The sequence below is a fragment of the Pteropus vampyrus genome, unplaced genomic scaffold (assembly GCF_000151845.1).
Source record: "Pteropus vampyrus isolate Shadow unplaced genomic scaffold, Pvam_2.0 Scaffold115, whole genome shotgun sequence".
NCBI classification, from domain to species: Eukaryota; Metazoa; Chordata; class Mammalia; order Chiroptera; family Pteropodidae; genus Pteropus; species Pteropus vampyrus.
The window spans coordinates 2,147,195-2,158,832 of record NW_011888896.1 but is presented as its reverse complement, the minus strand read 5'-3'; the positions used below and the strand labels follow the sequence as shown (position 1 = coordinate 2,158,832).

Here is an 11,638-nt window from a genome sequence, read left to right as displayed (position 1 = left end):
TTTCTCACTGTACCTGACTTCAAAGCCACAACTCCAGTAGGACACCTGTGTTCTCTACTTCACAAATCAGCCACTACATGGTTCAAAGATATCTATAGGAGGATAATTGAATGGATGATAGAGAGAGAAATTTATTGTAAAGCACTCTATTCAAAAGAAACCAAGGACAAACAAACAAACAAACCTGGAAAGGAAAATTAAAAAATGTCCAAAACCTATACAAATTATACTACATTCCATTACAAGATTATTTGTTAAGGTAATCTTGCTTGGACTCTGAAGAGCTAAGAGAAATCTATACACACTTTGGCCCATGACCCATGTGACAAAAAGGACTATGGGAGCCACAGAGGTGATACTGCAGCATACTCTTCATGGTGCTAACCAAACCATTAAATTATATTTCCTGGTTCCTTTGTATCAGAGACAGAATATGTATACCTACAGGAAATGTATCTCCTTATTTAAACACAAAAGATGCAAAAAACAAAATATTATTAATTTTGCAGTGCTCTTATTTAACAGACATAGTATGGAAATGAAGCTTTTCCTTAATGAATACTGACCCAAAAGTTTGTTCGAGGGATTAGTCTAATTCTACATAAGACTTCAGGTATTCTAATGAAATAAATATACTGAAAAACAATGGTAAAGGGTAATAATAAATCAGAATCGGGCATACTGTGAACAACATTATAAAGGCTAAAAGTTAAATATAAGTATTTAATTTGACTCAGTTTAGTCACAATTTCCACAAATATTTACTAAGCACTAATTAATGCCAATACAAAATAAAAAGGGCTAAGGAACAAAATGGAAACACTAACTTCAGTTTCACAAACTTATTTTTTAAGCATTCAGAATGTTCTAGGCACTACAAGAACCACTGAGGATTCAAAGACAAAGACATCACTGAAACTTGGCATATGCTCACCATGCCAATTCTAATTTCATGTTACAATTCACTTTCATTTTCTCATTTAAATACTTCTGTTTTTAACACTTTGAAATCATTTCATTGATATGTAATCACCTAATATATTTAATAATATTGTAGTGAATAAATATTCCAAAGTCACATATACTGCAATAGTTTTGCTTTTACTGTGAATACTTACATCTTGAGCATATAAATACAATATAACCTTTAATCAATTCCATGCTCAAAGGAATTGGATATTTTTGTGATATTTTATGCCTAGAAACATACTCTGATTTGAAAAATATTTTCAGTGAAGATGACAGGCATATGAAATCTAAAAAAATGAATATTTGAAAAAAAAGATAATGAGTCCTGTGAAAGACATACATGTTTTCAAAATATATGAGTAAAAACTAGTACAATGTAGTTTAGATTGCAGCTTAAAATAACAGTTACTAGTCAATAGTTATCTATTTTGTGGCAAGAAGCATGCTAGAGGCTTTATATACTGTATCTCTAATCTAACTAAAAATTCCTGTGGGTTAGATATAATTTTCCTGATTTTATATAAGGTAAATTCAGGCGTGGAAAGGTTAAGACTTGCTGGAAATCAGCTGACTCAACTGAGGTTTCAGTTCTTAAAATTTCCTCAAGACTTTGAATTTTCTACTCTTTCCCCTAAGTATACTGACTCTCAGTCCTTAATTGACTGAACTATTCAATAATGACAACCAAATTACTTAGAAGTATCCCTTGGAAACGTTTCCTAACAATACTGATCCCACCATTTAAATATAATCTTACTCTCTAAATGCTCTAGAACTTTTTACCATCTTTGCCTTTTTCTTTGTTTCTTTTTTTCCTTTTATCAGTTTTAAGTATATTAGTTAGACATTTATATGGTTTATGAAACAATCCCTGTGAACACTGTATCTTCCCTCTGGCTTTATACCTTGCCATTACATTACTGCTGCCTGCATTCTCTATACAATGCTCCCCATCCCTGTGACCATTTATCAACTACTAATTTGTACTTTTTTAACTCTTTACCTCTCTCTCCCAGTTCCCTCACCCGCCTTCCTTCTGGCCATCACCTGATCGTCCTCTATATTTGCGAGTCTGTTTTTGATTAGTTTGTTCTTTTTGTTTCTCAGATTCCACATACAAGTGAAATCATATTGTATTTATCTTTCTCTGTCTTATTTCGCTCATCTTTGCCTTTTTAGAAATTGTTTTGTAACTATTATTTGCTTATCGGTTTTGTCTCTTTTACTAAATTGTATTATGAAACACTGACATCAAATTTAAGAATCTATTAGGCTAAAAAATATAGAAGCCTCTATAAATCTGTATCCTTTGGCCAACTTAGCATAAAGGACATTTAAATATTAACTTATCACAACAAAACTCAATATGGGTTATATAATCTTAAAACCTTTTATTCCAGGCCTACCTGGATCACAAGCATTCCCTAGCTCTTTCTTCTAATGACATTATATTACCTCCCCAAATAGGAAGGGGCATTTCTACTTAGCTTTAACTGTAGGCATACAATCCCCCACCCCAATAGGGATAAACTCCCTGTGGTCAACAGAATTACAATCCTTGTTTTCCTAAAGACGTCTAGATCCTAATCCCTGGTACCTGTGATTATGTTATATTATGAGGCATAGCAGAATTAAGGTTGCAAATGAAATTAAGATCACTAATCATTTGATTTATAGGAGTTAATCCTGTATTACCCAGATGAGTTCAATTTAATAACAAGAGGGAGTCCATAGAGAGGTGTGACTAGGAAGAGTATCTGAGTGAATGTGATAAAGGCTGGACCACCCATTTTGGGCTTTAAAGATGGCAAAAGGGGATCATGAATGAAGGAATGCAGGCAGACTCTAAAATCTGGAAAAGAAAGGAAATGGATTCTCCGCTAGAGCCTTCAAAAAAGAATGTAGTCTTTCCAACACTTTGATTTTAGAAGAGACTCGTTTTGGATTTCTGAACTACAGAGAAGGAAGATAATAAATTTGTGTTGTTGCAAGCCACTACATTTGTGGTAATTTGTTATAGCAGCCATGGACAACTAATACACTTCTCTTGGCTGATGTTCTCTCTAGGCTAATAGTAATTTTGGTAGATGTCAATGTATATGGATGTGTCAAATTCAGACTTCTTTTATTGCACTTTTTGTCTCATTCTTGTCCGTTGATAATTTCTTCTTTGGAAAACCAGTAAAGAGACATTTCCCCATAGCGAGATTCTGGCTTTGTTCTGCAGCCACCAGTCACAGGTACAAACCTCGATGACATTCTTGAAGAACCTGTTTCTTTCCTGAGTTAGTCATGAACGCACTTTGTGAGAAAGTGAATTACTGAATGAATAACCACATAAGTGGCCTAATGTTTATCCTCCCACTAGTATAAGTGTGAATTTTTCTTACCAGGACTTAAGGTTAATCTTTTTTCTCCCCAATTAAATGGCAGGAGTTTCCTTAGTAATTTCCCAATTTTAATGATTTCAATCTTAAATTACTCATGTTTTTTTAATTTTCAGAGAAAGGTACAAATAACACATCAGAACAAGTTCTCCATCCAAACATTTAGAAGACACAATAAAACATTTTAACTTCTACATCTATTATTCCAAATATGATTCTCCAAATAAATTACATTTCCAAGCTAGATCAGTACTGCTTTTATATTTCAGGAGCAGATAGTTAGCATTATATGGGAAAGAAAGAGAAGAAGACTCCATAAAAAGGAAAGTTTTAGCCCTATCAGGATGCTCTTCAGTTTGTTTAATGTCTATGGAAAACACCTTTTCACTTATGCCCATTTGGATAAAGTCTACAATCAAGATTTTTATTTTTACAATATGCTTTCATATCCTTAGGACGCCATGGCATTTCAGACATTCCTGCTTCCTTGGAAATTTAGAAATGGGCCTCTCGTTCTACATTTCCCTTTGCCATTTCCATTCTCTTTTCAAGACAATCTGATACACTTTTACACTATTTTACTTGCTTTTCATTTTGGTTTCTTGTCTTCTCCACTAAATACAATAGAAATTTGGCTTCTTGTCTTCATTACTAAAAAATACCATTTGCTCGATAAAGGCATAATCTTTTGTTTTTCTTCTCTATTTTGCTTTTTGGAACAGATATATGTGCCCTAGCATCCTCCTTTGATTTAAGATAGAAAGATAAGAAATGTGAAGTCTATGACATCTGAATTCAAAAGCATCTATTGTTTATGCAAATCATCTCAATCCCTCTTCCCTCAGGTAAGGTAATTCTCTACAGAAGGAATCTTTCTATTAGGAAGCCAGCACCTAACTCAGAACTGCAATGCATTTCTTATTTTTATTATCCTACCTGGTGTGTGGCTCATTTTCTCTGTATGGTCCTTGGAATCTAGACTTCAAAAACTTCCCAGGGGTATATGAAGAGGGAGTGTAGATAAGCCAGAGAGCAAACATGGACCAAACTACCTTTATTTTATTTTATTTTTTATTAATGACTAATCAACATCTCATTGTCCCTTCATCAAGTCACTTTTTTTTTAATTTAAGAAACAATTCAATTGTGATGGACATAACATTTTTTAAGAATTGGATATGGTAAATTCTATAAAAAAAGTAATAAAGCAGATTACGGAGAATAATGAGTGACAGGGCAAGGAGACAACTCTTCCATAGATCTCTTTGTTATCTTCTGAAAAGAGAAGTAAAGAATGTGAATAACTTGGTAATGACTGTTCAGACAGTGGAAACATAATTTCTATGTTGACAGTCTAGTAATGAATGAGAGAAGGGGAGAGTGATAGATAATGGCTTCAGAAAGAATGGAGAACTTAACTAGTAATGCTCTAAAAGCCAAGCTTTTGGGTAAAAACTGGACTGGTGTTGAATCTTCTTCTACTTTCCCAAATCTAGACCTTGAGATCTGTATACCCATATGTTTCCTTGAAGCTTAAGCAGCTTAGGGACACTTATTAGAAACCTAGATATTTGGCTCATCTTAATGAATCCTGGAAAGAGAGTAACCTAGTAAGTAGCAATGACACTAAGGCACTAGAGAACCCTGGTTATGCTCATTAGAAATGTGGCCCAGTGTTTAGTAAACTTGGATCAGCTATTATTCTCTCATGGGAAAGAGTGAGTAAGTGGATGTAGATGGAGAAACCAAATGTGTAACTTCAACTCTTAGTCATCTTATCATGTAGAGAGTTGTATGGAAATCTCAATGAAAAGTTAAGAAAAATATTTTCTGCTGATATTTATCATTTGCTGGCAACAATGTAGTTTATCATTTTGAAAGTCATCTAATGTATGAGAGATGCCTGTTATAAACCTTCAAAATAACACCATTTCTAAACAATTTACCATTGATACTTATTTTATTATGACAGCTTTGCTTTAGAGCCATTCATAATAAGACTGCTGAAAGACCATTAATTGTGAAATGTTAACATAATATAACATTTTATATAATTCCAGATAAAAAGTGACAATTTATGGACTGTTATTATATAGTCATGTGTCGTATAATGATGTTTCAGTCAATGATGGACTGTATATAAAATGCTGGTGCCGTAAGATTACAATGGAGTGGAATTTCCTATAAGAAATGGAAGGCTATGTGGTTCAGGAGAATTACTGGGCAATAGGCTTCTTCTAACTCACAGCACCTCAATTTTGAATGCATAGATTACAACCCAATCAGTCAGCTTCTGACCTGTTTCAGCCCAAAGATGCTTGTCCCCCCAGTGCTACACATTCAGGGGTGATACAATCATCCCAGATCTAGCTTGACAGTCTTCAGAGTACATTGCTACAAATTCTTTGTTGAGGACCTAAGATCCTGTACAAGGACAGGTCCACAGGAGCTACCTTAGCAGTTATTAAGTGCCACTGCCACTTTAGTAATAGCTTTCTGTGGTAGTGTGGAGCAAGCTTGTCCATGTGCTTTTGAAAATATTTTCAGACAAAAATGATGTAAAGCATAGATAAGTTTTATTTCTTCTATCAATTCAATGCCGGAGAGAGCCCTTTGTGTCAGATAGGGTCAATGGAACTAAAAACAAATTTTAAAAAACAAATCAAAATATTGAATCGTCAGTTCTACAACTTCTCCATGTTAAAAAACCTCTTTTTTTATTAAATGAATACTGCAAAGTTCCTTAATCTTACCACTATTTCAACATACAATAGCCAAAATGACTTTGCCAAGACAATTGCTTATGTTTCCTTCTCTCTCCATCTTGATTTCTTATTCCCACTGTTCCTTAGGCTACCTTTCACTCTCTCCAGACAGTCACTAGTATGATGATCTATGCCTTACCTAGACAGTTTCTTCTCTCACATTCCCATTTATGAAGCAGCATTGACAGCTTCGATGTTTTATTTTTGACCCTATCAGATGGAAGCAGCAAGAAGGCTTGTGGGACAGTGTTTATAAGGTCTATAGTAGGGTCAGTAATGTCCTACACTTTCTCATTCACTTCACTCACTCACTCACTCACTCACTCACTCACTCACTCACTCACTCGTCCAGAGCAACTTGCAGTACTGCAAACTCCATTCATGATAAGCGCCCTATAGAGATGTACCATTTTGTATCATTTTTTACCATAATTTTACTACATCTCTTCTATGTTTAGATACACAAATACTTACCATTGTGTTACAATTGCCTATAGCATTCAGTACATGTTGCACAGGTTTGTAGCCTAGGAGCAATAAGTAATACCACATATCCCAGGTGTGTAGTATATCTAGCTTTGTGTTCTCACAATGATAAAATTGTCTAAGGATTCATTTCTTTGAACATATTCCCATCATTAAGCAACACATAACTGTATTAAAATTATTTTTTAAAATAACTTTCTATAAATTTGATGAAAATAATCTCAGACAGATGTAAAGATCATAGTCTTAAAGTAAATCAACACTGTGTCAATGTTTTTCTTATCTTTTTCTGCTCTCTATTGAAAATTATTAATTACCTTAATTTTAACTTTCACATTTACAACAATAAATACTCAACCCCATAAATGAACAAATCTTTTAACAAAGGTAAGATGACATACATAGTAACGTGATCACTCTTCTGCACGCACTCTCCAATCCCAGGGTTTTAAAATATGCTAATTATTCTGCATGAATTGCAGAGGTAATCATAGAGTTTTTGTTTTGGTCATAGAAAAAAAGAAGACACTGATGAAAGTACCATAGAAAAAACTGGGGAGGTTAATTTTTTTTGTCCCCCAAATTAAAGTAGGTTTGTTTGCTTGTTCCTAGTTATTGAAAAAAAAGTTGTTCTTAAACATTCACGTCAAATAGATAATATAGAAAAAAATGCTTATAATAATACCACACTAAAAAGTAATCGTTGCTAATAATTTTCTGTATGTTCTTCCAAATATATTTTCTAGCATATGTGGCTTTTAAGAAAATGGAATAATAATATACATATTACTTTGAATATAATCTTTTTCACAATACAATACACTGTGATCCTATTTCCATGTCAATAAATATACATTTATGTCATTTTTATAAATGGCTTCATTCCTATAGTGGACATTCAAAATATAGAAATACATATGTCAAGTACAGTGGACATATTCCAAAATATGGACATTCCATATTTTCCTTAACCATATTTTATAAACAAAGTTGTGTTGAACATCTATGCACATAAATTTTTGCAGACACTTTTGGGGGGCAACTTAGATGAACAAAATTATTACAAGAAAAATTTATTTATATCTTACAGTTTGGGGTAAATATTGTTAAATTTTCCTGCAGAAAATTTACATGAATTTTCTTTCCACTATTATTCCAAAGAATGCTTATTACAAGACTGATGAAAAAGTCTTAATTTCCTCATTGTGCAAGAAGAAATGACAAATATTTTTACAAAATAATAAAAAATAAAATTAAATCTTTAAAAAAATTATCTTATTAACATTTTGTTAATAAAAATAAAATGTTTTCTCATTTTATTTTATATATTTTTGGTTGTGAATGAGGCTAAATAGCTTCATATTTTTGAATATCTTTTAACAATTTTCTGCTTGTGCCCTTACCTATTTTTAAAAGGGTTTTTCACATTTAATTATATACTAGTACTCTTTATATATTATGGCGTTCAGTCTATTTTATGATTGCTTTTGTATTTTCTCTACTTGACTATGAAATTTTTGTTAAACCATTATGTTGCATCTGAAATACAAAATCTATAATAATTCTTAATTATACCTGCCACTGTTGAGATCATATATTAAAATTTGTTTGCCATATTTTCCTATGGATAAATCTTGTCAAACAACTAAAGATTTCAATTGTTCTTTTAAGCTTTCTAATTTTATGAAGGCAAGATTCAGTTACAATAAGTGATGGGTGATTTGTACTTTTCTGGCTTATAAATATCTTTCCTTAAAAATAAATATAAAAAAGGAAACAAAACTAACAGTAACAATTTCCATTAAATTACTGATCTACATTTTTCATCGATTAATTATCAAACTTCTCCAATATGTAGCCTCCATCCCTTGAAGTCCAATGTTTGTTCCTATCACTGGTTACCAGTGACTGTCTAGATGAAAATTTTTCTAGGTCTCTTATCTGTTTTTATGCCACTCAAGTACTCTGCCATGTAAGAAAATTTATATATATTTATTTTTGCTTGGCAATATCTCCTCCTTTATAATTCGTTCTTAGTTTACTGCTATGAAGTGACTTCTCTTTCCCTAAATTAAATCATGCCTGTTTTCCACTGCTCATGTCCCTTAACAGGATTGTCTTAAATGCTGGCATAAGCTTATGTGGATTCAAGCACCTCTGTGTTAATTCTTGGATCTGTAGCTTTGATCTACATCTTGAGAACCCTTTGAAGGACTATTTGATAAATGTTACATAAATTAATGAATGAATAAATAAAAAAGGTAAATAATATACATCTTAGAATTAGAAAATCTTTGCTTCAAGCATAATATAGCATTATTAATGTGACAACTACTTATTAAGTATTTACTATAATGAAAGTATAGAAAGGAGGAACTGCTGTATCACTGATTACATTGTAAGGGTAACCATAAAGCCTCTCTTTGATCTTTACATAGTTTAAAGATGAATCAGATCAGAAAAACTTTGAGTCTCATACATGTGTTTTATACTCATAGACTAGAAAGTGGCAAAAGAGTAGCCAGAGCCCTCAGCCCCTTGCACAGCAAAACTGTCGACTTGCATTATGGTTTTCAGAAAAATTTTTCCCAAATTTTTTCATACGTGAACTAAGAACATTCATCTTTTGCAAACCTCTGCTTCTGGAATGAGTCAGAGATGATCAGAGAACATCAGAGACTGTCAGTATGTGGTTACTTTCTTTTGTTGAATTTTGACTTTCAACCAGTCCTATCACCACTAAATATATAATCTCTTTTAAAAAAGAAATATTTGTTTTCTGATTACAAAAGTAAAAAATATTAATAATAAAAAAATAGAAAGTTGCAAAAAAATTTAAAGGAACAACAAAATGAACTCACCAGTGAATTCATCATAAGAGAGAGATCATCTTAAAAAATTGGCTTTCTTTTTTAGATTTTTTTTCTGGATTAACAGTATAATCTAAACATTTTGTTGTTTTGTGAACATTTTATAGTATTATTAATGGCATATAACAGCCTATCCTTCAATGTATCTCAATTTCTTAGATCAAATCATATGAAATTGCTGTTTGTATGTTCAAAAGTTGAATATCAGCAATTTCATATCATTCAACCTAATACATCACCAGTTTTAAAAACTAGTTATTGAAGTTGATTTTATTGTTTTAATATTACATATGTTACTTTTTAATGTTAGCGGGAAGCCAATTTTACCCTAAATAACAATAAAAAGTAACTACGTAAGTAAAGTTCACCCAAAGAATGCCATTAAATATTTTATTTTATTGGCATTTGTATTGCTCTTGAAATAGTAGATTCAAAAAATAGAATTTAATACTATATTTTAGCACAATAAATCTATAGTAATATATAGTCATAAAATAACTAAAATTGAAGTATATGGCATTTACTTTCATCATTGAGTATATGCAATTTGTGTCTCTTCTGATGAAGATAAATTTTGTCCATATTTGGACAAATTACTCTGAAACATATTTCTGATTCAAAAGTATCCCTGTTTCCATAGAATTGTAACATGTAATAAAATTTTATTTTAAGTTTAGGTTTTGTCTATGGCCATGCTACCCTGAACAAGCCTGATCCCATCTGATCTCAGAAGCTAAGCAGGGTTGGGCCTGGTTAGTACTTGGATGGGAGACTACCTAGGAAGACCAGGTGCTGTAGGCATAACAAATAAAAAATAAAGGATTGTAAGCTGACAAGGTCCTTGCAATCTGTGAGGTCAACCAAGGGTTGCCTCGCATAAAAAAAAAAAAAAAGTTTAGGTTTTGTTTTGCAGATGCTATGAGACACATCTATATAGGAAAACTGTATACAAAACGGAAAGAATTAACTGTTATTAATTTCTCACTATGTTCCAGGTAATTCCTTTCAACTTGTTTATTAAGTGATTTAATATTCTCTCATGATCACATACTGATCAGTAAGGTGTAGGGTTGCCATATTTAAGAAAAATAAAAAACAAAACAGGATGTCAAATTTGAATTTCAGAAAGAAACCAAATACATTTTTTTTTTTAATTTTAAGCATGCCACAAGCAATATTGGGCATATACTTTTATTGAGTATTTTTTGTTTACGTGAAATTCAAATTTAACTGGGCTTCCTGTATTTTGTATAGCAACAGAGTTTCCATGTGGAAATGTGAGCCTAGGTCAGTTAGACCTTCTAATTTTTCAATAGAGTGTAGAGATTCACATTCCAACATGATTTCTACCAATTTTCATATGTTCCCAAGTAATTAAAACATTTTAAAATACAGTGTAAAGTAGGCAACACATGTCGGTGTGCCATGTCTGGCCTGCAGAATATCTGTAGGTAGCCGCTGACAGATAATATACTAGGTCAGCGCTTCTCACACTTCAGTGCATGTAGAAGTTACCTGAGGATTTTGTTAAAATGCAGATTCTAATACACTAAGTCTGAGGAGGGGTCTGTAATGTTGCATCCCTGACAAACTTCTAAGCGAGGCCAATACTAGCCTTCTGCTGAACACACTTTGAAAAAAGAAAGTCTAAAGAAAGAAAATAGAAAAATAGAGCAGCTATCCAACATAGTAAAAGGGGATGCTGAAAGAATCGAAAGAGTTGGGGCAAAAGGTCTCATCCATTTATTGTTCTTTAAATAAAAAAGCCCATTCTCTAGCATAAAGAACAAAACTGGAACAAACACAAATTACTATTTCTGATTCATTTATCATATAAAACGTTTTAATAAATTTATTTTAATTCTTTGGAAGAAACTAAATATAAAGAAAAAAATCAGCAACTTAACTAACAATGCAAATAACAAGGTATTATCTGCATGAACACAGATGCGTGAGTGCACACACACGTATATCCTAAAATATATATATACGTGTATATGTATATATATGCACATATAGACATATTTTCACACACTCCAACCATTATGTGATTCAACTGACCCTTGGGAAATACATTAAAGGTGAAAGTGTAGAGATAAATGTCAAGGTAGAGTTTTAATTTCCTCTGTTGATTGGCCGCCCCAATCATGAAAGTACGATA

The 11,638-nt window shown here is 32.3% G+C and overlaps 1 non-coding gene across 1 annotated transcript; it reads left to right on the top strand.

The window, feature by feature from the left end:
* Positions 1-10,159: 10,159 nt before the first annotated feature.
* On the top strand, positions 10,160-10,278 carry LOC111743508. Its single transcript, XR_002781745.1, has one exon. It is a non-coding gene; the product is annotated as a 5S ribosomal RNA (ribosomal RNA).
* The last annotated feature ends 1,360 nt before the right edge of the window (positions 10,279-11,638 follow it).